The sequence below is a fragment of the Vulpes lagopus genome, chromosome 1, assembly GCF_018345385.1.
Source record: "Vulpes lagopus strain Blue_001 chromosome 1, ASM1834538v1, whole genome shotgun sequence".
Taxonomy (NCBI): Eukaryota; Metazoa; Chordata; class Mammalia; order Carnivora; family Canidae; genus Vulpes; species Vulpes lagopus.
This window is the reverse complement of record NC_054824.1, coordinates 110,122,403-110,128,848: the sequence shown is the minus strand read 5'-3', so window position 1 is coordinate 110,128,848 and position 6,446 is coordinate 110,122,403.

Below are 6,446 nucleotides of genomic sequence, written 5' to 3'. Positions count from 1 at the left end.
GGAACAGCATAGTATAACAATTCAGCATTAATGGATTTTTTAATCTCCCCATGTTCATTTCCCTAATAAATTGGATCTCTTTCTATGAGTTCAAAATTACTCATATGATAAGGATGCTTACTTTAAAATAATCTCTATTTTGGCATCTGAGATTTTTAAAAAGATATTTATAAATCCAAATTATAATTCTACTTCATTTTGGATTGCAAGTTTCAAAACGTATATTGATAGAAAAATGGTAAAGTTGGTAGCTGTATTGGTTGGATACCAGCTGCCATCATTCATCCTCTTCAGGTCCCATCTATGTACTGATTTTTTCTGTATGTGCCCTAAAAAAAAAAAAAGCCCCCCCAGGCCAAGATTTATTATGTAAGGTTCAGATACTACAAATGTTTATCACTGGTATTCATGTTGAAGGCAGGAAGATGGGGGCATATGTCAGTAATGAGCTCTATTCACAGCCAATAGATAAACTCTTGAATGCAGGGAATATTCAGAGCCCATAGGCTATATCCTATGGGAGAACTACTTAGAGGTGCTTGTGAAACTGAAAACCCTTCTGTCTTAAAAATCAATACATTGATTTTTTAATTTTTAAGATTCTTCTACTGTTTATTGACTTACTCAAATATGAGCTCTTGATAACCCTAGGTTATCCTTTTGGATGGAGATTAGATGCCTTTTCAACAATCCAAGTGAAACATGTCCCAATGTCCCCTCTCCAGGTGGAATAGGACTTGAGCTGATCAGCAAGGGAATTACAGACTTCCTGAAAGTTAAAGGCTGAGAGTAGAGGCCTCTCTTGTCTCAGGCAGCAGAGATGACTACACAGCTGAAAATGAAGCACTGAGAATGAGACCCAAGAACCCAGAAGACTATAGAAGGTGCCTCAACCATAGGGGAGATCAGTGGGTATAAAAGTCAGAATCTGGTTACAGGGCATGGGGACAAGGTGGGCTCAGGTGAGACAACATGCAGAAGGTGTGGGAAGTGGAGAAAGTGGTCACCTAGGACAACCACTGGTGAATGGGGTAGATGTGTGGTGCTGAGTTGGGTCATGTTGACGTCAAGAGCCATGATGAGAACGGACAAGATCTTAGCACTTGAGTGCCTCCCTAGCAATACACTTACTATGTTTTTCCAAGCAGATCGAGTGGGGCCCCAAGCCTTGCCTTGTGGCCCTTAAGATCCAGCTGAGTGCATGGTGTTGGAGGTGTCAATGGTGGGAAAAGATGCAGTAGCACAGCTGATGGCAAGCTCTGCTGTTCTGGAGCATGATCATATCATCTGCAGCAGATAATTCAACACTTTTTGAAACACAGATCCCAGTGTGTTACTGGGACACCTAGGGACTAGACATCGGGGACTATTGCTCTTAGGGGCTGTCATAAAGATTTCTGTTAGATCCTTCAAGTCGTAAATTGGCGGGCCCCAGCAGCCGTCCATGGTGAGGCGGGCAGTGTACATTTGGGATTGAGCCCAAGCAGGAGAAAGAGGACAATTATTCTGCCTGAACTCATAATCCAAATTCCATGCCACCCATGGTGGTTGCCCCAGCACCCCAGCACCAGCTCACAGCCATGGCCACGTGGAGGTTCTGTGCAACAAGCTCAGGAGGAGGAAAGCGTTCAAACTTGGTTTACGGATCAGTCAGCTCAGTGTGTGGGTGCAAGGTGAAAATGGACAGGTGGTTGTATTACAGCCACCTATCAAAGCAGATAATAAAAAACAGTGGAGATGAAAATCCCAGGGTGCAGCTCTCTTGTTCCTGTCCGATAGCCATCCTGCTGCAAGGTTTTGGGGTGAGGAAGGACAGATGAGAAGAACTGCAGGGAAAGGAGATGAAGGGATCTAGCAGTGGAGCCCAACGTTGATCCAAAACCACTGCCAAAAAGTCTAGGTCTATCGGTCCATCCTAAGTCTGAACTTGATATAATAAGGTCTGGGAGTTCAGAGCATGGACCACCAACAAGAGAATTAAAAATATACTTGTGTTGAAATAGTCTTTGAAACACATAGCTTCTGGGGGAAAAAAATAAAAAGGAAGGGAAATTGTCAACATCTAAAACTGCATATGTACTTACCTTTGATCTAAAAATTCCACTCCTAGGAATTTATCCTGCACATAGACCTCTAACAACATGAGAAAACATTATATATATACATACATATATGATTATTCACTGAAGCCTTAGTTGATGATTGCACAATATCTGAAAAAAAAACCTAAATTATTTGTACATAGGAGAGTATATAATATCTGCACAATGGAGTACTATTCAGCTACAAAAAAGAGTGAGGAAGCCCTCTGTGATCTAATATGGAGTGATTTCCTGGATTAATTAAGTGAGCAAAAAAAGCAAAGTACAAAAAAGAATATAATATTTAATCTTTTAAGTAAAAATAAGAGTTATATAAGAAATTACACATGTGTCTGGTCATTACACCAAGGAGGGAAAAAGAATATTTTTGGCTCTAAGAACCATATCAATGCTTCACATACCCCCAAAATAAATAAGTAAAGCAAAGACGAGGGGCAAAATGGAATACAAACAGGAAAAAATGAGTTTATTTGTATTACAAGTGAGTAATATAACCATAGTGAATAATATAACCGTAGTGAAAGGAATGGGAAAGGAATGTACTTACATAGGTAACCTTGAAAAAGTGTTCTGACTGTATACTGTAAAGTAAAAGACAAAATGCACTGTACACAAATATCCTACTCTGGTTAACAAATCTGTTTTTCCCAGAGGTATGGGTTAGCAATTCTGAGATTACTGTATTGCATTCTAGGATTGAGCAAATAAGTAAATTTATTGTGGGTAATGAGAATAAGATTATTATTATAATAATAATAATAATCTATTATCCTATGAGAAAGAAGTTACAACTAAGGGATAAGAACACTAGAATGAACTCTGTGACATTAGATTGGGATGGAAGGTATCAGTATGAACTTGTTCTTTTTAAGATAGATAGGGACACCTGGATGGCTCAGTGGTTAAGCTCTGCTTTTGGCTCAGGGTGTGATCCCAGAGTTCAGGATCGAGTCCCACATCAGGTTCCCTGAGGGGAGCCTGCTTCTCCCTCTGCCTATGTCTCTGCCTATTTCTCTCTGGGCCTCTCATGAATAAATAAATAAAATCTTTAAAAAATAAGAGATGATAGATAGATACTAAATATATATGCCTGTATATTTAAGTATATGAATTTCATAACTTTGTCTATGAAAGGGTCTGGAGGCAATGACACTCCAGTAGCATGAGCACATGTAGGGGCCAATCTTGGTTTCTAACTGCCATCATCCAATAAAAGAGATCAGGATCCTCAGGGATTTAGCAAGGGAAATATAGGATGATCCTGAAACATCTTGGGGTACTATAAAGTGATCAAAAATGATGGTGACATGCTGAAAGACACAAGAGCCAAAGTGAAGGAGCACCAATGACCAAATGTGGGAGAAGGTGAGTACAACATAAATAATGGTAATAGTGGGTTAAAATAAAATAAATTTCCATGAGCCCATACTCACATACATAGATAATTAAATGAATGATGGAGAAGGGATCATTTACTGTTCCTTGCAGTTGATTCCAGTGAATGAATGTAGAAGGAATGATGGAAACAATAATCACTTGTTCTAGGCAAGAATCATTGACAGATACTAAAATGAGTGAGTGAAAGTTTGATTAGAAACAGGGCATCTGCAGAGTCTCAAAGTGTCTCATTACAAGGTACTACTATTACAGAGGGAAAAAATAGTAACTTTACAGTGGAGAAACTGGCAGATACCACTTGAATCACATAGGCAAAGCCTTCAAACCAGAAACAAACTGGCATTGTATACATCCGATAGAATGCATTGGGAAGAGCCAGACACCACTACTGCGGTATCCTAAGAATGCAGAACCTTAGCCCAATCAGGAGAAAACATCGGACACACCCTAAACTTGGGGCATTGTAAAATAACTAGCCAATACCCTTCAAGAATATCAAGGTCATGAAAAACCGACAAGTGTGTTCCAGCTGGAGGAGATGAGGGAGAGATCACAACTAAATGCAAGGTGGGGACTTGAATCGTATCCTGGACAAGTCAGAGGACGTTATGAGAAAACTGGAGAAATTCTAAGAAGGTCTATGGACTAGTTAACAATATTGAATCAATATCTTTTTCCTGTTTTGGGTAATCATTCTAGGGTTATGTAAGATACTAACTTTAGGGGATTCTAGGGGAAAGCAAGTTGTAAATGGAACTCTCTGAACTCTTTTTGCAAATTTTGTAAGTCTAAAAATATTTCTAAGTAAAAATTAGAAAACAATAAATGTAGATGAAGTACCTTCTGGATCCCTGGCCCTATTCCAGATCCTGGAGATAAAGCAGTAAACAACCTGCGGTCCATGCTCTCAGGGGGGCTTACATTAAACTATAGACCCCATGTTAATCACTGACCATTTGTAATAGAGATGATAAGAATATGATTCTTTAGAGATGGAATTATTCTGGCTCAAGGTTTAAATAATTTATACTAGCACTCAGCTTCCATCTCGATGGTTTCGTAAAAGCAAATGTACAATCAAGGACCAAGCACTGTTTACCACATTGCCAGACAGTTCTGGGATTTATATACTCCTTTCCAAAATGGCATGGTTACTAAGTCTTCTTGGTGAGTGTAGTCTAACTTCAGCTTAATGTATTTCTTCTGAAATTGAACCACTCTGGTTAAGACTGATGTGTTAATAACCAGACATTATCTAGATTGCACTTTCTACGTCACTATTGAAACACAAAGTACAACTCATACACACTAAAATTTCAACTTCATTTCCATTCTTCAGTTTTACAATTCTTCCATATCTGTGATTCTGTTGATTTTCAACCAGATAAAAAATAGGATAAACTACATTTCAGTTGCTTTGTGCTGATTTATTTGTTCGAGTTGCTTCAAGTTACCTTCTTTTGGTAAGGAAGTTGGGCAAGGGACAGCCGGGTGGGTCGGTTCAAACGCTGACTCTCGTCCCTGACCACAGAGTGCAGTTGTGGGGATAAGTGAAACTGGCCAGAAATGAGGATGGATGCTGTAGGTCTGATATTTGCATGGCTTATTCTTTGCCAGCATGTGCCAGCATTGGTGGAACAGTCATGTAAAGGAAGTTGACAGGAGAGAAATAGAATGTGAAAAAAAAATTAGGCAATGTGTGTGTTTTTCCAAGAGTTCAAGCATTTTTATCACATCTGTGAGAAAGTAAAATCGTGTGAACAATTGAGGCTATGATAAATTTCCCGAAGACTTTAATTCTAAATAGAGCACTCAATCTGAGGAAGCAGCTCAATCAGTTCAACAAGCTGCCATGGCCATGTAATTGCATCTAAATAAAATTAAATCTACACAACTTCTTTCAAATATGATACAAACTGACAATGGCTCATAAATAAACTACAAAGACCATTGCACTCAGTGCAGTACCTAGAATACCTACAGTGTGGAACACTTCCTCTATGATGTCGTGCTATCTACTCGACTCACCTATTTCTTGGCACAAACCATCTAAATGAATGAGTCAGTGAAGTCCAGGCACCCTCAACTGGCTTGAGTGAACTGTTCACTCTATGCTTGCCACCCCCACTCCACCTTGCACCAACAATGGTTGTGGTGGGTGAATACATCATATTTGCCTTTATACTGACCTTTTCAGATTCCTGACTGGCAACTGGTTAGGTTTCAGGTTGAGTATTTATTTAATCACTGGATCCCTATCTTCCATTTGGCCCCTAGGCTTAACCCACTGGTTTTCCTTAATCTCTGCAATCAAAAAAGTGATCCTCAAATAGATTAATATTTCTATTTTTTAATGTAATGATTAAGAACTTACTTAATATAATCCAAACTTCTGTGAAAGCACCAGGAGCAAGCTCAATGGGATGCCTAAAGAGAATTTTTTTTGGAAGGAATTAGAGTTCTATTGAGTTTACAGCGGGACAATTCAATTTCTTGATTTATTTTACTTTCTTCACATAAATCGATATTCCTAATTACTTACCAAAAATGGACACTCACGCTTGCCTATGAATGAGCGATGATGAAGTAAATAACGGTAACAGTAAAATTTATTGAGCACTTACGTGTGCCAGGTATTGTGTTCAGGTATTTATAAGTATTGCCGCTTTAGTTTTCACAACAATCCTGTGAGCTATATGGTTTTATTATCCCCATGTAAATGATAAAAAAATTGAACCCAGATTTGAATAAGCCGGAACTCTGATCCCCGAGCTAGTGCTTAAAATGGCCAGGACAGGTAAGGTCAGAAAAGCTATTGAAATACAAGAAGACAGCAAGAACACAGTGACAGAATGAAATGAATAAGCATTTGTTTTTACAAATAAAAACAAAAATATTTATTCTTTTATTTTATTGGGTACAATATACCTCACATAAAATTTGCAT